Raw genomic sequence first — 27,417 nt, 5'->3', positions numbered from 1 at the left:
TACAAAGCCAACCAAAACAAAACAACGAAAAAGGAGCCAACAGTATAAAGATATGCATCAAAATTTATTAGTACATGATCAGACAAAAGCAGGAATCAGTGTGGAAAACACATGAGGAATAAAAACCCGCAACAACCCTCTCCACATGGCGGACACATACAGGACCAAACAGTACAATATATGTCGGATATAGACTATCTAAGTATTTGAGGAGTAACACCATATATAGATGATATGTCAATACCTATTTCCAAGTACAGCATGTATACTAGACTAAAATACCCATACTGTCCTATACTGCTGAGTATACGTTCCCTATCATATGCCAATTATGACCATAGGTGACCTGCAAAAGTCACTATATATACATACCAGAGATATCCAGTTTCAGCAGAAGACAGTCAGGGAATAGTCAGGGATTTAGAGGTCCGTCTGAGGTCGGCACATGCAGAGCAGAGTAGCCCCGACGCGCGTTTCGGTGGTTCCCTTCGTCGGGGGGCATGTTTGCTGCCTTGCTGTCACTTGCTTATATTGGCGCCAGGCACATTTGAAAGACCGGAAGTGATGTCAGCGTCACTACGGAGACCAGGACGCCGGCCAGCATCCGCATCATGTGACAGTATGGGTATTTTAGTCTAGTATACATGCTGTACTTGGAAATACAGTACAGACCAAAAGTTTGGACACACCTTCTTGTTTAAAGATTTTTCTGTATTTTCAAGACTATAAAGATTGTACATTCACACTGTAGGCATCAAAACTATGAATTAACACATGTGGAATTATATACTTAACAAAAAAGTGTGAAACAACTGAAAATATGTCTTATATTCTTGGTTCTTCAAAGTAGCCACCTTTTGCTTTGATGACTGCTTTGCACACTCTTGGCATTCTCTTGATGAGCTTCAAGAGGTAGTCACCGGAAATGGTCTTCCAACAATCTTGAAGGAGTTCCCAGAGATGCTTAGCACTTGTTGGCCCTTTTGCCTTCACTCTGCGGTCCAGCTCACCCCAAACCATCTCGATTGGGTTCAGGTCAGGTGACTGTGGAGGTCAGGTCATCTGGCGTAGCACCCCATCACTCTCCTTCTTGGTAAAATAGCCCTTACACAGCCTGGAGGTGTGTTTGGGGTCATTGTCCTGTTGAAAAATAAATGATGGTCCAACTAAACGCAAACCGGATGGAATAGCATGCTGCTGCAAGATGCTGTGGTAGCCATGCTGGTTCAGTATGCCTTCAATTTTGAATAAATCCCCAACAGTGTCACCAGCAAAGCACCCCCACACCATCACACCTCCTCCTCCATGCTTCACGGTGGGAACCAGGCATGTAGAGTCCATCCGTTCACCTTTTCTGCGTCGCACAAAGACATGGTGGTTGGAACCAAAGATCTCAAATTTGGACTCATCAGACCAAAGCACAGATTTCCACTGGTCTAATGTCCATTCCTTGTGTTCTTTAGCCTAAACAAGTCTCTTCTGCTTGTTGCCTGTCCATAACAGTGGTTTCCTAGCAGCTATTTTACCATGAAGGCCTGCTGCACAAAGTCTCCTCTTAACAGTTGTTGTAGAGATGTGTCTGCTGCTAGAACTCTGTGTGGCATTGACCTGGTCTCTAATCTGAACTGCTGTTAACCTGTGATTTCTGAGGCGGGTGACTCGGATAAACTTATCCTCAGAAGTAGAGGTGACTCTTGGTCTTCCTTTCCTCGGGCAGTCCTCATGTGAGCCAGTTTCTTTGTAGCGCTTGATGGTTTTTGCAACTGCACTTGGGGACACTTTCAAAGTTTTCCTTATTTTTCGGACTGACTGACCTTCATTTCTTAAATTAATGATGGCCACTCGTTTTTCTTTATTTAGCTGCTTTTTTCTTGCCATAATAAAAATTCTAACAGTCTATTCAGTAGATCTATCAGCTGTGTATACACCAGACTTCTGCACAACACAACTGATGGTCCCAACCCCATTTATAAGGCAAGAAATCCCACTTATTAAACCTGACAGGGCACACCTGTGAAGTGAAAACCATTTCCGTTCACTACCTCTTGAAGCTCATCCAGAGAATGCCAAGAGTGTGCAAAGCAGTCATCAAAGCAAAAGGTGGCTACTTTGAAGAATCTAAAATATAAGACATATTTTCTGTTGTTTCACACTTTTTTGTTAAGTATATAATTCCACATGTGTTCATTCATAGTTTTGATGCCTTCAGTGTGAATGTATAATTTTCATAGGCATGAAAATACAGAAAAATCTTTAAATGAGAAGGTGTGTCCAAACTTTTGGTCTGTACTGTAGGTATTGACATATCATCTATATATGGTGTTACTCCTCAAATACTTAGATAGTCTATATCCGACATATATTGTACTGTTTGGTCCTGTATGTGTCCGCCATGTGGAGAGGGTTGTTGCGGGTTTTTAATCCTCATGTGTTTTCCACACTGATTCCTGCTTTTGTCTGATCATGTACTAATAAATTTTGATGCATATCTTTATACTGTTGGCTCCTTTTTCGTTGTTTTGTTTTGGTTGGCACTGTATACTGTAGCATCGGCGTCCCTGCCCTCTGCTAGGCAGGGACACCGTCCCTCTCACCTCTGCGCCCCTCACGTGCGTCCCTCCAGCGCTCCTGTCTCTGTCGTCGCAGCGGCGTCTCTGCCCCATGTCAGAAGGGGACACCGTCTCTTTCGCCCCCCGGCTCCTGGCGCGGCTTCTCCCTGCGCTCCGTTCCCTGCTGTGGACGGCGCGCGTTCCTCCTCCAGCAGAGTGCGTAGGGTGCGCGCGCGCACTCCCCCCCTCTTAAAGGGACGGCGCGCGTCTTCCTATTTAGTCCCCGTCCAATGGCCAGAGGACTTCCCACATTTAAGGCACCTCCTCCAAAATGGAGGTGCCCGAGCAATAGTTGTCGCACTGTGTCTTCACCTCTGCTTCAGCCCTCAGGTCCCTTCGCTAGCCTGTCTAGTCCAGCCTGATTCCTGCCTGTCACCTGTCTGCTATCTGCCGGCATCTGCTGTAGCTCTCTACCTGCTTACCTGGAAGCACCTGCCAGCACCCGCTGAGTTTATCTACCTGCCTATCCGGAAGCACCCGCCAGCACCTGCCGCGGCTATCCACCTGCTTATCCGGAAGCACCCGCCAGCACCTGCCGCGGCTATCCACCTGCTTATCAGGAAGCACCCGCCAGCACCTGCTGCGGCTATCCACCTGCTTACCCGGAAGCACCTGCCAGTACCTGCCGTGTCTATCTGCCCGCTGGGTTGAAGGTACCTGCCGTCTACCCAGAGACTGTCCCCGTCACTTGCCATGACCTCCTGCCTGTCTACCCAGAGACTGCCCCGTCACTTGCCGTGACCACCTGCCTGTCTACCCAGAGACTGTCCTCGTCACTTGCCGTGACCACCTGCCTGCTTACCCAGAGACTGTCCCCGTCACTTGCTGTGACGTCTTGCTTGCCTTCCATGGGAGTCACCCGCTTCCTTACAAGGACTTCCCCTTTGTATTGCAGCTCAGAGGTTCCACCTCCGGATCCATTACATATACATTGTGCAGCAGAGGCCTCATACACTGTGCAGCAGAGGCCTCATACACTGTATACACTGTGCAGCAGAGGCCTCATACACTGTGCAGCAGAGGCCTCATACACTGTATACACTGTGCAGCAGAGGCCTCATACAATGTGCAGCAGAGGCCTCATACACTGTATACATTGTGCAGCAGAGGCCTCATACACTCAATACACTGTGCTGGTAAGGCCTCATACACTGTGTTGCAGAGGCCTCATACAATGTGCAGCAGAGGCCTCATACACTATATACTGTGCAGCAGAGGCCTCATACACTGTATACACTGTGCAGCAGAGGCCTCATACACTGTGCAGCAGAGGCCTCATACAATGTGCAGCAGAGGACTCATACACTGTATACACTGTGCAGCAGAGGCCTCATACACTGTGCAGCAGAGGCCTCATACACTGTATACACTGTGCAGCAGAGGCCTCATACACTGTGCAGCAGAGGCCTCATACACTGTGTTGCAGAGGCCTCATACAATGTGCAGCAGAGGCCTCATACACTGTATACACTGAGCAGCAGAGGCCTCATACACTGTATACACTGTGCAGCAGAGGCCTCATACACTGTATACACTGTGCAGCAGAGGCCTCATACATTGTATACACTGTGCAGCAGAGGCCTCATACACTGTATACACTGTGCAGCAGAGGCCTCATACACTGTATACACTGTGCAGCAGAGGCCTCATACACTGCATACACTGTGCAGCAGAGGCCTCATACAATGTGCAGCAGAGGCCTCATACAGTGTATACACTGTGCAGCAGAGGCCTCATACACTGTGTTGCAGAGGCCTCATACAATGTGCAGCAGAGGCCTCATATACTATATACTGTGCAGCAGAGGCCTCATACACTGTATACACTGTGCAGCAGCGGCCTCATACAATGTGCAGCAGAGGCATCATACAATGTGCAGCAGAGGCCTCATACACTGTGCAGCAGAGGCCTCATACAATGTGCAGCAGAGGCCTCATACACTGTATATACTGTGCAGCAGAGGCCTCATAAACTGTATACACTGTGCAGCAGAGGCCTCATACACTGTATATACTGTGTTGCAGAGGCCTCATACAATGTGCAGCAGAGGCCTCATACACTGTATACACTGTGCAGCAGAGGCCTCATACACTGTGCAGCAGAGGCCTCATACACTGTGTTGCAGAGGCCTCATACACTGTGTAGCAGAGGCCTCATACAATGTGCAGCAGAGGCCTCATACACTGTATACACTGTGCAGCAGAGGCCTCATACACTGTATACACTGTGCAGCAGAGGCCTCATACACTGTATACACTGTGCAGCAGAGGCCTCATACACTGTATACACTGTGCAGCAGAGACCTCATACAATGTGCAGCAGAGGCCTCATACACTGTATATACTGTGCTGCAGAGGCCTCATACACTGTATACACTGTGCAGCAGAGGCCTCATACACTGTGCAGCAGAGGCCTCATACACTGTATACACTGTGCAGCAGAGGCCTCATACAATGTGCAGCAGAGGCCTCATGCACTGTATACACTGTGCAGCAGAGGCCTCATGCACTGTATACACTGTGCAGCAGAGGCCTCATACAATGTGCAGCAGAGGCCTCATACACTGTATACACTGTGCAGCAGAGGCCTCATACACTGTATACACTGTGTTGCAGAGGCCTCATACAATGTGCAGCAGAGGCCTCATACACTGTATACACTGTGCAGCAGAGGCCTCATACACTGTATATACTGTGCTGGTAAGGCCTCATACACTGTGTTGCAGAGGCCTCATACACTGTATACACTGTGCAGCAGAGGCCTCATACACTGTGTTGCAGAGGCCTCATACACTGTATACACTGTGCTGGTAAGGCCTCATACACTGTGTTGCAGAGGCCTCATACACTGTGCAGCAGAGACCTCATACACTGTGCAGCAGAGGCCTCATACACTGTGCAGCAGAGGCCTCACACTGTGAAGCAGAGGCCTCACACACTGTATACACTGTGCAGCAGAGTCCTCATACACTGTATACACTGTGCAGCAGAGGCCTCATACACTGTATACACTGTGCAGCAGAGTCCTCATACACTGTATACACTGTGCAGCAGAGGCCTCATACACTGTATACACTGTGCAGCAGAGGCCTCATACACTGTATACACTGTGCAGCAGAGGCCTCATACACTGTATATACTGTGCTGGTAAGGCTTCATACACTGTGTTGCAGAGGCCTCATACACTGTATACACTGTGTTGCAGAGGCCTCATACACTGTGTTGCAGAGGCCTCATACACTGTGCAGCAGAGGCCTCATACACTGTGCAGCAGAGGCCTCATACACTGTATATACTGTGCTGGTAAGGCCTCATACACTGTGCAGCAGAGGCCTCATACACTGTGCTGGTAAGGCCTCATACACTGTGCTGCAGAGGCCTCATACACTGTGCAGCAGAGGCCTCATACACTGTATACACTGTGCAGCAGAGGCCTCATACACTGTATACACTGTGCAGCAGAGGCCTCATACACTGTATACACTGTGCAGCAGAGGCCTCATACACTGTGTTGCAGAGGCCTCATACACTGTGTTGCATAGGCCTCATACACTGTGCAGCAGAGGCCTCATACACTGTATACACTGTGCTGGTAAGGCCTCATACACTGTGTTGCAGAGGCCTCATATACTGTGTTGCAGAGGCCTCATACACTGTATACACTGTGCAGCAGAGGCCTCATACAATGTGCAGCAGAGACCTCAAACACTGTATACATTGTGCAGCAGAGTCCTCATACACTGTATACACTGTGCAGCAGAGGCCTCATACACTGTAGACACTGTGCAGCAGAGGCCTCATACACTGTATATACTGTGCTGGTAAGTCCTGATACACTGTGTTGCAGAGACCTCATACACTGTATACACTGTGCAGCAGAGGCTTCATACACTGTGTTGCAGAGGCCTCATACACTGTGCAGCAGAGGCCTCATACACTGTATACACTGTGCTGGTAAGGCCTCATACAGTGTGTTGCAGAGGCCTCATACACTGTGCAGCAGAGACCTCAAACACTGTGCAGCAGAGGCCTCATACACTGTATACACTGTGCAGCAGAGTCCTCATACACTGTATACACTGTGCAGCAGAGGCCTCATACACTGTATACACTGTGCAGCAGAGGCCTCATACACTGTATACACTGTGCAGCAGAGGCCTCATACACTGTATACACTGTGCAGCAGAGGCCTCATACACTGTATATACTGTGCTGGAAGGGCCTCATACACTGTGTTGCAGAGGCCTCATACACTGTATACACTGTGCAGCAGAGGCCTTATACACTGTGTTGCAGAGACCTCATACACTGTGTTGCAGTGGCCTCATACACTGTGCAGCAGAGGCCTCATACACTGTATACACTGTGCTGGTAAGGCCTCATACACTGTGTTGCAGAGGCCTCATACACTGTGTTGCAAGGCCTCATACACTGTGCAGCAGAGGCCTCATACACTGTGCAGCAGAGGCCTCATATACTGTGTTGCAGAGGCCTCATACACTGTATACACTGTGCAGCAGAGGCCTCAATGTGTAGCAGAGGCCTCATACAATGTGCAGCAGAGACCTCATACACTGTATACATTGTGCAGCAGAGGCCTCATACACTGTATACACTGTGCAGCAGAGGCCTCATACACTGCATACACTGTGCAGCAGAGGCCTCATACACTGTATACATTGTGCAGCAGAGGCCTCATACACTGGATACACTGTGCAGCAGAGGCCTCACACACTGTATACACTGTGCAGCAGAGGCCTCATACACTGTGTTGCAGAGGCCTCATACACTGTATACACTGTGCAGCAGAGGCCTCATACACTATGTTGCAGAGGCCTCATACACTGTGTTGCAGAGGCCTCATACACTGTGCAGCAGAGGCCTCATACAATGTGTAGCAGAGGCCTCATACAATGTGCAGCAGAGACCTCATACACTGTTTACATTGTGCAGCAGAGGCCTCATACAATGTGTAGCAGAGGCCTCATACAATGTGCAGCAGAGGCCTCATACAATGTGCAGCAGAGGCCTCATACAATGTGCAGCAGAGACCTCATACACTGTAAACATTGTGCAGCAGAGGCCTCATACAATGTGCAGCAGAGGCCTCATACACTGTATATACTGTGCAGCAGAGGCCTCATACACTGTATACACTGTGCAGCAGAGGCCTCATACACTGTGCAGCAGAGGCCTCATACAATGTGCAGCAGAGGCCTCATACACTGTATACACTGTGCAGCAGAGGCCTCATACACTGTATACACTGTGCAGCAGAGGCCTCATACACTGTATACACTGTGCAGCAGAGGCCTCATACACTGTATATACTGTGCTGGTAAGTCCTGATACACTGTGTTGCAGAGGCCTCATACACTGTATACACTGTGCAGCAGAGGCCTCATACACTGTGTTGCAGAGGTCTCATACACTGTGCAGCAGAGGCCTCATACACTGTATACACTGTGCTGGTAAGGCCTCATACACTGTGTTGCAGAGGCCTCATACACTGTGCAGCAGAGGCCTCATACACTGTGCAGCAGAGGCCTCATACACTGTATACACTGTGCAGCAGAGTCCTCATACACTGTATACACTGTGCAGCAGAGGCCTCATACACTGTATACACTGTGCAGCAGAGGCCTCATACACTGTATACACTGTGCAGCACAGGCCTCATACACTGTATACACTGTGCAGCAGAGGCCTCATACACTGTATACACTGTGCAGAAGAGGCCTCATACACTGTATACACTGTGCTGGTAAGGCCTCATACACTGTGTTGCAGAGGCCTCATACACTGTATACACTGTGCAGCACAGGCCTCATACACTGTGTTGCAGAGGCCTCATACACTGTGTTGCAGAGGTCTCATACACTGTGCAGCAGAGGCCTCATACACTGTATACACTGTGCTGGTAAGGCCTCATACACTGTGTTGCAGAGGCCTCATACACTGTATACACTGTGCAGCACAGGCCTCATACACTGTGTTGCAGAGGCCTCATACACTGTGTTGCAGAGGCCTCATACACTGTATACACTGTGCAGCAGAGGCCTCATACACTGTGCAGCAGAGTCCTCATACACTGTATACACTGTGCAGCAGAGGCCTCATACACTGTATACACTGTGCAGCAGAGGCCTCATACACTGTATACACTGTGCAGCACAGGCCTCATACACTGTATACACTGTGCAGCAGAGGCCTCATACACTGTATACACTGTGCAGAAGAGGCCTCATACACTGTATACACTGTGCTGGTAAGGCCTCATACACTGTGTTGCAGAGGCCTCATACACTGTATACACTGTGCAGCACAGGCCTCATACACTGTGTTGCAGAGGCCTCATACACTGTGTTGCAGAGGCCTCATACACTGTGCAGCAGAGGCCTCATACACTGTGCAGCAGAGGCCTCATACACTGTATACACTGTGCTGGTAAGGCCTCATACACTGTGTTGCAGAGGCCTCATACACTGTATACACTGTGCTGGTAAGGCCTCATACACTGTGTTGCAGAGGCCTCATACACTGTGTTGCAGAGATCTCATACACTGTGCAGCAGAGGCCTCATATACTGTGTTGCAGAGGCCTCATACACTGCATACACTGTGCAGCAGAGGCCTCATACAATGTGCAGCAGAGGCCTCATACAGTGTATACACTGTGCAGCAGAGGCCTCATACACTGTGTTGCAGAGGCCTCATACAATGTGCAGCAGAGGCCTCATATACTATATACTGTGCAGCAGAGGCCTCATACACTGTATACACTGTGCAGCATCGGCCTCATACAATGTGCAGCAGAGGCATCATACACTGTATACACTGTGCAGCAGAGGCCTCATACACTGTATACACTGTGCAGCAGAGGCCTCATACACTGTGCAGCAGAGGCCTCATACAATGTGCAGCAGAGGCCTCTACACTGTATATACTGTGCAGCAGAGGCCTCATAAACTGTATACACTGTGCAGCAGAGGCCTCATACACTGTATATACTGTGTTGCAGAGGCCTCATACAATGTGCAGCAGAGGCCTCATACACTGTATACACTGTGCAGCAGAGGTCTCATACACTGTGCAGCAGAGGCCTCATACACTGTGTTGCAGAGGCCTCATACAATGTGCAGCAGAGGCCTCAAACAATGTGCAGCAGAGGCCTCATACACTGTATACACTGTGCAGCAGAGGCCTCATACACTGTATACACTGTGCAGCAGAGGCCTCATACACTGTATACACTGTGCAGCAGAGGCCTCATACACTGTATACACTGTGCAGCAGAGGCCTCATACACTGTATACACTGTGCAGCAGAGGCCTCATACACTGTATACACTGTGCAGCAGAGGCCTCATACACTGTATACACTGTGCAGCACAGGCCTCATACACTGTATACACTGTGCAGCAGAGGCCTCATACACTGTATACACTGTGCAGAAGAGGCCTCATACACTGTATACACTGTGCTGGTAAGGCCTCATACACTGTGTTGCAGAGGCCTCATACACTGTATACACTGTGCAGCACAGGCCTCATACACTGTGTTGCAGAGGCCTCATACACTGTGTTGCAGAGGCCTCATGCACTGTGCAGCAGAGGCCTCATACACTGTATACACTGTGCTGGTAAGGCCTCATACACTGCGTTGCAGAGGCCTCATACACTGTATACACTGTGCTGGTAAGGCCTCATACACTGTGTTGCAGAGGCCTCATACACTGTGTTGCAGAGGCCTCATACACTGTGCAGCAGTGGCCTCATATACTGTGTTGCAGAGGCCTCATACACTGCATACACTGTGCAGCAGAGGCCTCATACAATGTGCAGCAGAGGCCTCATACAGTGTATACACTGTGCAGCAGAGGCGTCATACACTGTGTTGCAGAGACCTCATACAATGTGCAGCAGAGGCCTCATATACTATATACTGTGCAGCAGAGGCCTCATACACTGTATACACTGTGCAGCAGCGGCCTCATACAATGTGCAGCAGAGGCATCATACAATGTGCAGCAGAGGCCTCATACACTGTGCAGCAGAGGCCTCATACAATGTGCAGCAGAGGCCTCATACACTGTATATACTGTGCAGCAGAGGCCTCATAAACTGTATACACTGTGCAGCAGAGGCCTCATACACTGTATATACTGTGTTGCAGAGGCCTCATACAATGTGCAGCAGAGGCCTCATACACTGTATACACTGTGCAGCAGAGGCCTCATACACTGTGCAGCAGAGGCCTCATACACTGTGTTGCAGAGGCCTCATACAATGTGCAGCAGAGGCCTCATACAATGTGCAGCAGAGGCCTCATACACTGTATACACTGTGCAGCAGAGGCCTCATACACTGTATACACTGTGCAGCAGAGGCCTCATACACTGTATACACTGTGCAGCAGAGGCCTCATACACTGTATACACTGTGCAGCAGAGACCTCATACAATGTGCAGCAGAGGCCTCATACACTGTATATACTGTGCTGCAGAGGCCTCATACACTGTATACACTGTGCAGCAGAGGCCTCATACACTGTGCAGCAGAGGCCTCATACACTGTATACACTGTGTTGCAGAGGCCTCATACAATGTGCAGCAGAGGCCTCATACAATGTGCAGCAGAGGCCTCATGCACTGTATACACTGTGCAGCAGAGGCCTCATGCACTGTATACACTGTGCAGCAGAGGCCTCATACAATGTGCAGCAGAGGCCTCATACACTGTATACACTGTGCAGCAGAGGCCTCATACACTGTATACACTGTGTTGCAGAGGCCTCATACAATGTGCAGCAGAGGCCTCATACAATATGCAGCAGAGGCCTCATACACTGTATATACTGTGCTGGTAAGGCCTCATACACTGTGTTGCAGAGGCCTCATACACTGTATACACTGTGCAGCAGAGGCCTCATACACTGTGTTGCAGAGGCCTCATACACTGTATACACTGTGCTGGTAAGGCCTCATACACTGTGTTGCAGAGGCCTCATACACTGTGCAGCAGAGACCTCATACACTGTGCAGCAGAGGCCTCATACACTGTGCAGCAGAGGCCTCATACACTGTGCAGCAGAGGCCTCACACTGTGTAGCAGAGGCCTCAAACTGTGAAGCAGAGGCCTCATACACTGTATACACTGTGCAGCAGAGTCCTCATACACTGTATACACTGTGCAGCAGAGGCCTCATACACTGTATACACTGTGCAGCAGAGGCCTCATACACTGTATACACTGTGCAGCAGAGGCCTCATACACTGTATATACTGTGCTGGTAAGGCTTCATACACTGTGTTGCAGAGGCCTCATACACTGTATACACTGTGTTGCAGAGGCCTCATTCACTGTGTTGCAGAGGCCTCATACACTGTGCAGCAGAGGCCTCATACACTGTGCAGCAGAGGCCTCATACACTGTGCAGCAGAGGCCTCATACACTGTGCAGCAGAGGCCTCATACACTGTGTTGCAGAGGCCTCATACAATGTGCAGCAGAGGCCTCATACACTGTATACACTGTGCAGCAGAGGCCTCATACACTGTATACACTGTGCAGCAGAGGCCTCATACACTGTATACACTGTGCAGCAGAGGCCTCATACACTGTATACACTGTGCAGCAGAGACCTCATACAATGTGCAGCAGAGGCCTCATACACTGTATATACTGTGCTGCAGAGGCCTCATACACTGTATACACTGTGCAGCAGAGGCCTCATACACTGTGCAGCAGAGGCCTCATACACTGTATACACTGTGTTGCAGAGGCCTCATACAATGTGCAGCAGAGGCCTCATACAATGTGCAGCAGAGGCCTCATACAATGTGCAGCAGAGGCCTCATGCACTGTATACACTGTGCAGCAGAGGCCTCATGCACTGTATACACTGTGCAGCAGAGGCCTCATACAATGTGCAGCAGAGGCCTCATACACTGTATACACTGTGCAGCAGAGGCCTCATACACTGTATACACTGTGTTGCAGAGGCCTCATACAATGTGCAGCAGAGGCCTCATACAAGGTGCAGCAGAGGCCTCATACACTGTATACACTGTGCAGCAGAGGCCTCATACACTGTATATACTGTGCAGCAGAGGCCTCATACACCGTGTTGCAGAGGCCTCATACACTGTATACACTGTGCAGCAGAGGCCTCATACACTGTGTTGCAGAGGCCTCATACACTGTATACACTGTGCTGGTAAGGCCTCATACACTGTGTTGCAGAGGCCTCATACACTGTGCAGCAGAGACCTCATACACTGTGCAGCAGAGGCCTCATACACTGTGCAGCAGAGGCCTCACACTGAGAAGCAGAGGCCTCATACACTGTATACACTGTGCAGCAGAGTCCTCATACACTGTATACACTGTGCAGCAGAGGCCTCATACACTGTATACACTGTGCAGCAGAGGCCTCATACACTGTATACACTGTGCAGCAGAGGCCTCATACACTGTATACACTGTGCAGCAGAGGCCTCATACACTGTATACACTGTGCAGCAGAGGCCTCATACACTGTATACACTGTGCAGCAGAGGCCTCATACACTGTATATACTGTGCTGGTAAGGCTTCATACACTGTGTTGCAGAGGCCTCATACACTGTATACACTGTGTTGCAGAGGCCTCATACAATGTGTTGCAGAGGCCTCATACACTGTGCAGCAGAGGCCTCATACACTGTGTAGCAGAGGCCTCATACACTGTATACACTGTGCTGGTAAGGCCTCATACACTGTGCAGCAGAGGCCTCATACACTGTGCTGGTAAGGCCTCATATACTGTGTTGCAGAGGCCTCATACACTGTATACACTGTGCAGCAGAGGCCTCATACAATGTGCAGCAGAGGCCTCATACACTGTATACACTGTGCAGCAGAGGCCTCATACACTGTATACACTGTGTTGCAGAGGCCTCATACAATGTGCAGCAGAGGCCTCATACAATGTGCAGCAGAGGCCTCATACACTGTATACACTGTGCAGCAGAGTCCTCATACACTGTATACACTGTGCAGCAGAGGCCTCATACACTGTATATACTGTGCTGGTAAGGCCTCATACACCGTGTTGCAGAGGCCTCATACACTGTATACACTGTGCAGCAGAGGCCTCATACACTGTGTTGCAGAGGCCTCATACACTGTATACACTGTGCTGGTAAGGCCTCATACACTGTGTTGCAGAGGCCTCATACACTGTGCAGCAGAGACCTCATACACTGTGCAGCAGAGGCCTCATACACTGTGCAGCAGAGGCCTCACACTGAGAAGCAGAGGCCTCATACACTGTATACACTGTGCAGCAGAGGCCTCATACACTGTATACACTGTGCAGCAGAGTCCTCATACACTGTATACACTGTGCAGCAGAGGCCTCATACACTGTATACACTGTGCAGCAGAGGCCTCATACACTGTATACACTGTGCAGCAGAGGCCTCATACACTGTATACACTGTGCAGCAGAGGCCTCATACACTGTATACACTGTGCAGCAGAGGCCTCATACACTGTATATACTGTGCTGGTAAGGCTTCATACACTGTGTTGCAGAGGCCTCATACACTGTATACACTGTGTTGCAGAGGCCTCATACAATGTGTTGCAGAGGCCTCATACAATGTGTTGCAGAGGCCTCATACACTATGCAGCAGAGGCCTCATACACTGTGTAGCAGAGGCCTCATACACTGTATACACTGTGCTGGTAAGGCCTCATACACTGTGCAGCAGAGGCCTCATACACTGTGCTGGTAAGGCCTCATATACTGTGTTGCAGAGGCCTCATACACTGTGCAGCAGAGGCCTCATACAATGTGTAGCAGAGACCTCATACAATGTGCAGCAGAGACCTCAAACACTGTATACATTGTGCAGCAGAGGCCTCATACACTGTATACACTGTGCAGCAGAGTCCTCATACACTGTATACACTGTGCAGCAGAGGCCTCATACACTGTATACACTGTGCAGCAGAGGCCTCATACACTGTGTTGCAGAGGCCTCATACACTGTGTTGCATAGGCCTCATACACTGTGCAGCAGAGGCCTCATACACTGTATACACTGTGCTGGTAAGGCCTCATACACTGTGTTGCAGAGGCCTCATATACTGTGTTGCAGAGGCCTCATACACTGTATACACTGTGCAGCAGAGGCCTCATACACTGTATACACTGTGCAGCAGAGGCCTCATACACTGTATATACTGTGCTGGTAAGTCCTGATACACTGTGTTGCAGAGACCTCATACACTGTATACACTGTGCAGCAGAGGCCTCATACACTGTGTTGCAGAGGCCTCATACACTGTGCAGCAGAGGCCTCATACACTGTATACACTGTGCTGGTAAGGCCTCATACAGTGTGTTGCAGAGGCCTCATACACTGTGCAGCAGAGACCTCATACACTGCAGCAGAGGCCTCATACACTGTATACACTGTGCAGCAGAGTCCTCATACACTGTATACACTGTGCAGCAGAGGCCTCATACACTGTATACACTGTGCAGCAGAGGCCTCATACACTGTGCAGCAGAGGCCTCATACACTGTATACACTGTGCAGCAGAGGCCTCATACACTGTATATACTGTGCTGGAAAGGCCTCATACACTGTTGCAGAGGCCTCATACACTGTATACACTGTGCAGCAGAGGCCTCATACACTGTGTTGCAGAGGCCTCATACACTGTGTTGCAGTGGCCTCATACACTGTGCAGCAGAGGCCTCATACACTGTATACACTGTGCTGGTAAGGCCTCATACACTGTGTTGCAGAGGCCTCATACACTGTGTTGCAAAGGCCTCATACACTGTGCAGCAGAGGCCTCATACACTGTGCAGCAGAGGCCTCATATACTGTGTTGCAGAGGCCTCATACACTGTATACACTGTGCAGCAGAGGCCTCAATGTGTAGCAGAGGCCTCATACATTGTGCAGCAGAGGCCTCATACACTGTATACACTGTGCAGCAGAGGCCTCATACACTGTATACACTGTGCAGCAGAGGCCTCATACACTGTATACATTGTGCAGCAGAGGCCTCATACACTGTATACACTGTGCAGCAGAGGCCTCATACACTGTATACACTGTGCAGCAGAGGCCTCATACACTATGTTGCAGAGGCCTCATACACTGTGTTGCAGAGGCCTCATACACTGTGCAGCAGAGGCCTCATACAATGTGTAGCAGAGGCCTCATTCAATGTGCAGCAGAGACCTCATACACTGTAAACACTGTGCAGCAGAGGCCTCATACAATGTGTAGCAGAGGCCTCATACAATGTGCAGCAGAGGCCTCATACAATGTGCAGCAAAGACCTCATACACTGTAAACATTGTGCAGCAGAGGCCTCATACAATGTATATACTGTGCAGCAGAGGCCTCATACACTGTATACACTGTGCAGCAGAGGCCTCATACACTGTGCAGCAGAGGCCTCATACACTGTGCAGCAGAGGCCTCATACAATGTGCAGCAGAGGCCTCATACACTGTATACACTGTGCAGCAGAGGCCTCATACACTGTATACACTGTGCAGCAGAGGCCTCATACACTGTATACACTGTGCAGCAGAGGCCTCATACACTGTATACACTGTGCAGCAGATGCCTCATACACTGTGTTGCAGAGGTCTCATACACTGTGCAGCAGAGGCCTCATACACTGTATACACTGTGCTGGTAAGGCCTCATACACTGTGTTGCAGAGGCCTCATACACTGTGCAGCAGAGGCCTCATACACTGTGCAGCAGAGGCCTCATACACTGTATACACTGTGCAGCAGAGTCCTCATACACTGTATACACTGTGCAGCAGAGGCCTCATACACTGTATACACTGTGCAGCAGAGGCCTCATACACTGTATACACTGTGCAGCACAGGCCTCATACACTGTATACACTGTGCAGCAGAGGCCTCATACACTGTATACACTGTGCAGCACAGGCCTCATACACTGTATACACTGTGCAGAAGAGGCCTCATACACTGTATACACTGTGCTGGTAAGGCCTCATACACTGTGTTGCAGAGGCCTCATACACTGTATACACTGTGCAGCACAGGCCTCATACACTGTGTTGCAGAGGCCTCATACACTGTGTTGCAGAGGCCTCATACACTGTGCAGCAGAGGCCTCATACACTGTGCAGCAGAGGCCTCATACACTGTATACACTGTGCTGGTAAGGCCTCATACACTGTGTTGCAGAGGCCTCATACACTGTATACACTGTGCTGGTAAGGCCTCATACACTGTGTTGCAGAGGCCTCATACACTGTGTTGCAGAGGTCTCATACACTGTGCAGCAGAGGCCTCATATACTGTGTTGCAGAGGCCTCATACACTGCATACACTGTGCAGCAGAGGCCTCATACAATGTGCAGCAGAGGCCTCATACAGTGTATACACTGTGCAGCAGAGGCCTCATACACTGTGTTGCAGAGGCCTCATACAATGTGCAGCAGAGGCCTCATATACTATATACTGTGCAGCAGAGGCCTCATACACTGTATACACTGTGCAGCAGCGGCCTCATACAATGTGCAGCAGAGGCATCATACAATGTGCAGCAGAGGCCTCATACACTGTGCAGCAGAGGCCTCATACAATGTGCAGCAGAGGCATCATACACTGTATATACTGTGCAGCAGAGGCCTCATAAACTGTATACACTGTGCAGCAGAGGCCTCATACACTGTATATACTGTGTTGCAGAGGCCTCATACAATGTGCAGCAGAGGCCTCATACACTGTATACACTGTGCAGCAGAGGTCTCATACACTGTGCAGCAGAGGCCTCATACACTGTGTTGCAGAGGCCTCATACAATGTGCAGCAGAGGCCTCAAACAATGTGCAGCAGAGGCCTCATACACTGCATACACTGTGCAGCAGAGGCCTCATACACTGTATACACTGTGCAGCAGAGGCCTCATACACTGTATACACTGTGCAGCAGAGGCCTCATACACTGTATACACTGTGCAGCAGAGGCCTCATACACTGTATACACTGTGCAGCAGAGACCTCATACACTGTGCAGCAGAGGCCTCATACACTGTATACACTGTGCAGCAGAGGCCTCATACACTGTATACACTGTGCAGCAGAGGCCTCATACACTGTATACACTGCAGCACAGGCCTCATACACTGTATACACTGTGCAGCAGAGGCCTCATACACTGTATACACTGTGCAGAAGAGGCCTCATACACTGTATACACTGTGCTGGTAAGGCCTCATACACTGTGTTGCAGAGGCCTCATACACTGTATACACTGTGCAGCACAGGCCTCATACACTGTATACACTGTGCAGCAGAGACCTCATACAATGTGCAGCAGAGGCCTCATACACTGTATATACTGTGCTGCAGAGGCCTCATACACTGTATACACTGTGCAGCAGAGGCCTCATACACTGTGCAGCAGAGGCCTCATACACTGTATACACTGTGTTGCAGAGGCCTCATACAATGTGCAGCAGAGGCCTCATACAATGTGCAGCAGAGGCCTCATGCACTGTATACACTGTGCAGCAGAGGCCTCATGCACTGTATACACTGTGCAGCAGAGGCCTCATACAATGTGCAGCAGAGGCCTCATACACTGTATACACTGTGCAGCAGAGGCCTCATACACTGTATACACTGTGTTGCAGAGGCCTCATACAATGTGCAGCAGAGGCCTCATACAATGTGCAGCAGAGGCCTCATACACTGTATATACTGTGCTGGTAAGGCCTCATACACTGTGTTGCAGAGGCCTCATACACTGTATACACTGTGCAGCAGAGGCCTCATACACTGTGTTGCAGAGGCCTCATACACTGTGCAGCAGAGACCTCATACACTGTGCAGCAGAGACCTCATACACTGTGCAGCAGAGGCCTCACACTGTGTAGCAGAGGCCTCACACTGTGAAGCAGAGGCCTCACACTGTGAAGCAGAGGCCTCACACTGTGAAGCAGAGGCCTCATACACTGTATACACTGTGCAGCAGAGTCCTCATACACTGTATACACTGTGCAGCAGAGGCCTCATACACTGTATACACTGTGCAGCAGAGGTCTCATACACTGTATACACTGTGCAGCAGAGGCCTCATACACTGTATATACTGTGCTGGTAAGGCTTCATACACTGTGTTGCAGAGGCCTCATACACTGTATACACTGTGTTGCAGAGGCCTCATTCACTGTGTTGCAGAGGCCTCATACACTGTGCAGCAGAGGCCTCATACACTGTGCAGCAGAGGCCTCATACACTGTATACACTGTGCTGGTAAGGCCTCATACACTGTGTTGCAGAGGCCTCATACACTGTGTTGCAGAGGCCTCATACACTGTGCAGCAGAGGCCTCGTACACTGTGCTGGTAAGGCCTCATATACTGTGTTGCAGAGGCCTCATACACTGTATACACTGTGCAGCAGAGGCCTCATACAATGTGTAGCAGAGGCCTCATACAATGTGCAGCAGAGACCTCAAACACTGTATACATTGTGCAGCAGAGGCCTCATACACTGTATACACTGTGCAGCAGAGTCCTCATACACTGTATACACTGTGCAGCAGAGGCCTCATACACTGTATACACTGTGCAGCAGAGGCCTCATACACTGTATACACTGTGCAGCAGAGGCCTCATACACTGTATACACTGTTCAGCAGAGGCCTCATACACTGTATATACTGTGCTGGTAAGGCCTCATACACTGTGTTGCAGAGACCTCATACACTGTATACACTGTGCAGCAGAGGCCTCATACACTGTGTTGCAGTGGCCTCATACACTGTGCAGCAGAGGCCTCATACACTGTATACACTGTGCTGGTAAGGCCTCATACACTGTGTTGCAGAGGCCTCATACACTGTGCAGCAGAGGCCTCATATACTGTGTTGCAGAGGCCTCATACACTGTATACACTGTGCAGCAGAGGCCTCATACAATGTGTAGCAGAGGCCTCATACAATGTGCAGCAGAGACCTCATACACTGTATACATTGTGCAGCAGAGGCCTCATACACTGTATACACACTGTGCAGCAGATGCCTCATACACTGTATACACTGTGCAGCAGAGGCCTCATACACTGTATACATTGTGCAGCAGAGGCCTCATACACTGTATACACTGTGCAGCAGAGGCCTCATACACTATGTTGCAGAGGCCTCATACACTGTGTTGCAGAGGCCTCATACACTGTGCAGCAGAGGCCTCATACACTGTATACACTGTGCAGCAGAGGCCTCATACAATGTGTAGCAGAGGCCTCATACAATGTGCAGCAGAGACCTCATACACTGTATACATTGTGCAGCAGAGGCCTCATACAATGTGTAGCAGAGGCCTCATACAATGTGCAGCAGAGGCCTCATACAATGTGCAGCAGAGACCTCATACACTGTATACATTGTGCATCAGAGGCCTCATACAATGTGCAGCAGAGGCCTCATACACTGTATATACTGTGCAGCAGAGGCCTCATACACTGTATACACTGTGCAGCAGAGGCCTCATACACTGTGCAGCAGAGGCCTCATACAATGTGCAGCAGAGGCCTCATACACTGTATACACTGTGCAGCAGAGGCCTCATACACTGTATACACTGTGCAGCAGAGGCCTCATACACTGTATATACTGTGCTGGTAAGTCCTGATACACTGTGTTGCAGAGGCCTCATACACTGTATACATTGTGCAGCAGAGGCCTCATACACTGTGTTGCAGAGGCCTCATACACTGTGCAGCAGAGGCCTCATACACTGTATACACTGTGCTGGTAAGGCCTCATACACAGTGTTGCAGAGGCCTCATACACTGTGCAGCAGAGGCCTCATACACTGTGCAGCAGAGGCCTCATACACTGTATACACTGTGCAGCAGAGTCCTCATACACTGTATACACTGTACAGCAGAGGCCTCATACACTGTATACACTGTGCAGCAGAGGCCTCATACACTGTATACACTGTGCAGCACAGGCCTCATACACTGTATACACTGTGCAGCAGAGGCCTCATACACTGTATACACTGTGCAGCAGAGGCCTCATACACTGTATACACTGTGCTGGTAAGGCCTCATACACTGTGTTGCAGAGGCCTCATACACTGTGTTGCAGAGGCCTCATATACTGTGCAGCAGAGGCCTCATATACTGTATACACTGTGCAGCAGAGGCCTCATACAATGTGTAGCAGAGGCCTCATACAATGTGCAGCAGAGACCTCATACACTGTATACATTGTGCAGCAGAGGCCTCATACACTGTATACACTGTGCAGCAGAGGCCTCATACACTGTATACACTGTGCAGCAGAGGCCTCATACACTGTATACACTGTGCAGCAGAGGCCTCATACACTGTATACACTGTGCAGCAGAGGCCTCATACACTGTGTTGCAGAGGCCTCATACACTGTATACACTGTGCAGCAGAGGCCTCATACACTATGTTGCAGAGGCCTCATACACTATGTTGCAGAGGCCTCATACACTGTGTTGCAGAGGCCTCATACACTGTATACACTGTGCAGCAGAGGCCTCATACAATTTGTAGCAGAGGCCTCATACAATGTGCAGCAGAGACCTCATACACAGTATACATTGTGCAGCAGAGGCCTCATACAATGTGCAGCAGAGACCTCATACACTGTATACATTGTGCAGCAGAGGCCTCATACACTGTGCAGCAGAGGCCTCATACAATGTGCAGCAGAGGCCTCATGCACTGTATACACTGTGCAGCAGAGGCCTCATACACTGTGCAGCAGAGGCCTCATACACTGTATCCACTGTGTTGCAGAGGCCACATACAATGTGCAGCAGAGGCCTCATACAATGTGCAGCAGAGGCCTCATGCACTGTATACACTGTGCAGCAGAGGCCTCATGCACTCTATATACTGTGCAGCAGAGGCCTCATGCACTCTATACACTGTGTAGCAGAGGCCACATACACTGTGTAGCAGAGGCCTCATACACTGTGCAGCAGAGGCCTCATACACTGTGCAGCAGAGGCCTCATACACTGTGCAGCAGAGGCCTCATACACTGTGCAGCAGAGGCCTCATACACTGTATACACTGTGCTGGTAAGGCCTCATACACTGTGTTGCAGAGGCCTCATACACTGTGTTGCAGAGGCCTCATACACTGTGTTGCAGAGGCCTCATACACTGTGCTGGTAAGGCCTCATATACTGTGTTGCAGAGGCCTCATACACTGTATACACTGTGCAGCAGAGGCCTCATACAATGTGTAGCAGAGGCCTCATACAATGTGCAGCAGAGACCTCAAACACTGTATACATTGTGCAGCAGAGGCCTCATACACTGTATACACTGTGCAGCAGAGTCCTCATACACTGTATACACTGTGCAGCAGAGGCCTCATACACTGTATACACTGTGCAGCAGAGGCCTCATACACTGTATACACTGTGCAGCAGAGGCCTCATACACTGTGTTGCAGAGGCCTCATACACTGTGTTGCATAGGCCTCATACACTGTGCAGCAGAGGCCTCATACACTGTATACACTGTGCTGGTAAGGCCTCATACACTGTGTTGCAGAGGCCTCATATACTGTGTTGCAGAGGCCTCATACACTGTATACACTGTGCAGCAGAGGCCTCATACAATGTGTAGCAGAGGCCTCATACAATGTGCAGCAGAGACCTCAAACACTGTATACATTGTGCAGCAGAGGCCTCATACACTGTATACACTGTGCAGCAGAGGCCTCATACACTGTATACACTGTGCAGCAGAGGCCTCATACACTGTATATACTGTGCTGGTAAGTCCTGATACACTGTGTTGCAGAGGCCTCATACACTGTATACACTGTGCAGCAGAGGCTTCATACACTGTGTTGCAGAGGCCTCATACACTGTGCAGCAGAGGCCTCATACACTGTGCAGCAGAGACCTCATACACTGTGCAGCAGAGGCCTCATACACTGTATACACTGTACAGCAGAGTCCTCATACACTGTATACACTGTGCAGCAGAGGCCTCATACACTGTATACACTGTGCAGCAGAGGCCTCATACACTGTATATACTGTGCTGGTAAGGCCTCATACACTGTGTTGCAGAGGCCTCATACACTGTATACACTGTGCAGCAGAGGCCTCATACACTGTGTTGCAGAGGCCTCATACACTGTGTTGCAGTGGCCTCATACACTGTGCAGCAGAGGCCTCATACACTGTATACACTGTGCTGGTAAGGCCTCATACACTGTGTTGCAGAGGCCTCATACACTGTGCAGCAGAGGCCTCATATACTGTGTTGCAGAGGCCTCATACACTGTATACACTGTGCAGCAGAGGCCTCATACAATGTGCAGCAGAGACCTCATACACTGTATACATTGAGCAGCAGAGGCCTCATACACTGTATACACACTGTGCAGCAGAGGCCTCATACACTGTATACACTGTGCAGCAGAGGCCTCATACACTGTATACATTGTGCAGCAGAGGCCTCATACACTGTATACACTGTGCAGCAGAGGCCTCATACACTATGTTGCAGAGGCCTCATACACTGTGTTGCAGAGGCCTCATACACTGTGCAGCAGAGGCCTCATACACTGTATACACTGTGCAGCAGAGGCCTCATACAATGTGTAGCAGAGGCCTCATACAATGTGCAGCAGAGACCTCATACACTGTATACATTGTGCAGCAGAGGCCTCATACAATGTGTAGCAGAGGCCTCATACAATGTGCAGCAGAGGCCTCATACAATGTGCAGCAGAGGCCTCATACAATGTGCAGCAGAGACCTCATACACTGTATACATTGTGCATCAGAGGCCTCATGCAATGTGCATCAGAGGCCTCATACACTGTATATACTGTGCAGCAGAGGCCTCATACACTGTATACACTGTGCAGCAGAGGCCTCATACACTGTGCAGCAGAGGCCTCATACAATGTGCAGCAGAGGCCTCATACACTGTGCAGCAGAGGCCTCATACACTGTATACACTGTGCAGCAGAGGCCTCATACACTGTATATACTGTGCTGGAAGTCCTGATACACTGTGTTGCAGAGGCCTCATACACTGTATACACTGTGCAGCAGAGGCCTCATACACTGTGTTGCAGAGGCCTCATACACTGTGCAGCAGAGACCTCATACACTGTATACACTGTGCTGGTAAGGCCTCATACACAGTGTTGCAGAGGCCTCATACACTGTGCAGCAGAGGCCTCATACACTGTGCAGCAGAGGCCTCATACACTGTGCAGCAGAGGCCTCATACACTGTATACACTGTGCAGCAGAGTCCTCATACACTGTATACACTGTGCAGCAGAGACCTCATACACTGTATACACTGTGCAGCAGAGGCCTCATACACTGTATACACTGTGCAGCAGAGGCCTCATACACTGTATACACTGTGCAGCACAGGCCTCATACACTGTATACACTGTGCAGCAGAGGCCTCATACACTGTATACACTGTGCAGCAGAGGCCTCATACACTGTATACACTGTGCTGGTAAGGCCTCATACACTGTGTTGCAGAGGCCTCATACACTGTGTTGCAGAGGCCTCATATACTGTGTTGCAGAGGCCTCATACACTGTATACACTGTGCAGCAGAGGCCTCATACACTGTGTAGCAGAGGCCTCATACAATGTGCAGCAGAGACCTCATACACTGTATACATTGTGCAGCAGAGGCCTCATACACTGTATACACTGTGCAGCAGAGGCCTCATACACTGTATACACTGTGCAGCAGAGGCCTCATACACTGTATACACTGTGCAGCAGAGGCCTCATACACTGTGCAGCAGAGGCCTCATACACTGTGTTGCAGAGGCCTCATACACTATGTTGCAGAGGCCTCATACACTATGTTGCAGAGGCCTCATACACTGTGTTGCAGAGGCCTCATACACTGTATACACTGTGCAGCAGAGGCCTCATACAATTTGTAGCAGAGGCCTCATACAATGTGCAGCAGAGACCTCATACACAGTATACATTGTGCAGCAGAGGCCTCATACAATGTGCAGCAGAGACCTCATACACTGTATACATTGTGCAGCAGAGGCCTCATACACTGTGCAGCAGAGGCCTCATACAATGTGCAGCAGAGGCCTCATGCACTGTATACACTGTGCAGCAGAGGCCTCATACACTGTGCAGCAGAGGCCTCATACACTGTATCCACTGTGTTGCAGAGGCCTCATACAATGTGCAGCAGAGGCCTCATACAATGTGCAGCAGAGGCCTCATGCACTGTATACACTGTGCAGCAGAGGCCTCATGCACTGTATATACTGTGCAGCAGAGGCCTCATGCACTGTATACACTGTGTAGCAGAGGCCTCATACAATGTGCAGCAGAGGCCTCATACACTGTATACACTGTGCAGCAGAGGCCTCATACACTGTATACACTGTGCAGCAGATTCCTCATACAATGTGCAGCAGAGGCCTCATACACTGTATATACTGTGCAGCAGAGGCCTCATACACTGTGCAGCAGAGGCCTTATATACTGTGCAGCAGAGGCCTCATACACTGTGCAGCAGAGTCCTCATACACTGTATACACTGTGCAGCAGAGGCCTCATACACTGTGCAGCAGAGTCCTCATACACTGTATACACTGTGCAGCAGAGGCCTCATACACTGTATACACTGTGCAGCAGAGGCCTCATACACTGTATACACTGTGCAGCAGAGGCCTCATACACTGTATACACTGTGCAGCAGAGGCCTCATACACTGTATACATTGTGCAGCAGAGGCCTCATACACTGTATACACTGTGCAGCAGAGGCCTCATACACTGTGTTGCAGAGGCCTCATACACTGTATACACTGTGCAGCAGAGGCCTCATACACTGTATACATTGTGCAGCAGAGGCCTCATACACTGTATACACTGTGCAGCAGAGGCCTCATACACTGTGTTGCAGAGGCCTCATACACTGTATACATTGTGCAGCAGAGGCCTCATACACTGTGTTGCAGAGGCCTCATACACTGTATACATTGTGCAGCAGAGGCCTCATACACTGCGTTGCAGAGGCCTCATACACTGTATACACTGTGCAGCAGAGGCCTCATACACTGTATAAACTGTGCAGCAGAGGCCTCATACACTGTATACACTGTGCAGCAGAGGCCTCATACACTGTATACACTGTGCAGCAGAGGCTTCATACACTGTATACACTGTGCAGCAGAGGCCTCATACACTGTATATACTGTGCAGCAGAGGCCTCATACACTGTATACACTGTGCAGCAGAGGCCTCATACACTGTATACACTGTGCAGCAGAGGCCTCATACACTGCATACACTGTGCAGCAGAGGCCTCATACACTGTATACATTGTGCAGCAGAGGCCTCATACACTGTATACATTGTGCAGCAGAGGCCTCATACAATGTGCAGCAGAGACCTCATACACTGTATACATTGTGCAGCAGAGGCCTCATACAATGTGTAGCATAGGCCTCATACAATGTGCAGCAGAGACCTCATACACTGTATACATTGTGCAGCAGAGGCCTCATACACTGTATACACTGTGCAGCAGAGGCCTCATACACTGTATACACTGTGCAGCAGAGGCCTCATACACTGTATACATTGTGCAGCAGAGGCCTCATACACTGTATATACTGTGCAGCAGAGGCCTCATACACTGTATACACTGTGCAGTAGAGGCCTCATACACTGTATACATTGTGCAGCAGAGGCCTCATACACTGTATACACTGTGCAGCAGAGGCCTCATACACTGTATACACTGTGCAGCAGAGGCCTCATACACTGTATACATTGTGCAGCAGAGGCCTCATACACTGTATACATTGTGCAGCAGAGGCCTCATACACTGTATACATTGTGCAGCAGAGGCCTCATACAATGTGCAGCAGAGACCTCATACACTGCATACACTGTGCAGCAGAGGCCTCATACACTGTATACACTGTGCAGCAGAGGCCTCATACACTGTATACACTGTGCAGCAGAGGCCTCATACACTGTATACACTGTGCAGCAGAGGCCTCATACACTGTATACACTGTGCAGCAGAGGCCTCATACACTGTATACACTGTGCAGCAGAGGCCTCATACACTGTATACATTGTGCAGCAGAGGCCTCATACACTGTATACACTGTGCAGCAGAGGCCTCTTACACTGTATACACTGTGCAGCACAGGCCTCATACACTGTATACACTGTGCAGCAGAGGCCTCATACACTGTATACATTGTGCAGCAGAGGCCTCATACACTGTATACACTGTGCAGCAGAGGCCTCATACACTGTATACACTGTGCAGCAGAGGCCTCATACACTGTATACACTGTGCAGCAGAGGCCTCATACACTGTATACACTGTGCAGCAGAGGCCTCATACACTGTATACACTGTATATAATAATAGGAGAAGCTGAGTACATATAGGCATAAAAACAATATAACTTTATTAGATACCAAGTATAAAAGTAGCCACTAGAAGTGGCAGCATAGAATAGATAATAGGTTACAAAATACAGCACATAGTAATATGTATACAAAGTATATATACCCGACAAAATTCCCTCAAAGTGGAGGAAGAGGAGAAGGTAAGCACAAAAAATAGTACAAATGGCAGACACCATATATATGCACAGGTCTGTACAGGTGCACAGGTAAGTATACAGTGTCAATATAGATACAGAGTGTCGCTTACCGAGCACAAGTGTAAATAAAAGTAATAGACAGGCCAAGGGCCAGGAGA

The sequence above is a fragment of the Phyllobates terribilis genome, unplaced genomic scaffold, assembly GCF_046119375.1.
Source record: "Phyllobates terribilis strain yellow unplaced genomic scaffold, ASM4611937v1 Scaffold_8__6_contigs__length_399053987, whole genome shotgun sequence".
NCBI classification, from domain to species: domain Eukaryota; kingdom Metazoa; phylum Chordata; class Amphibia; order Anura; family Dendrobatidae; genus Phyllobates; species Phyllobates terribilis.
The sequence above is the reverse complement of the archived record's forward strand: the minus strand, read 5'-3'. Positions refer to the sequence as shown.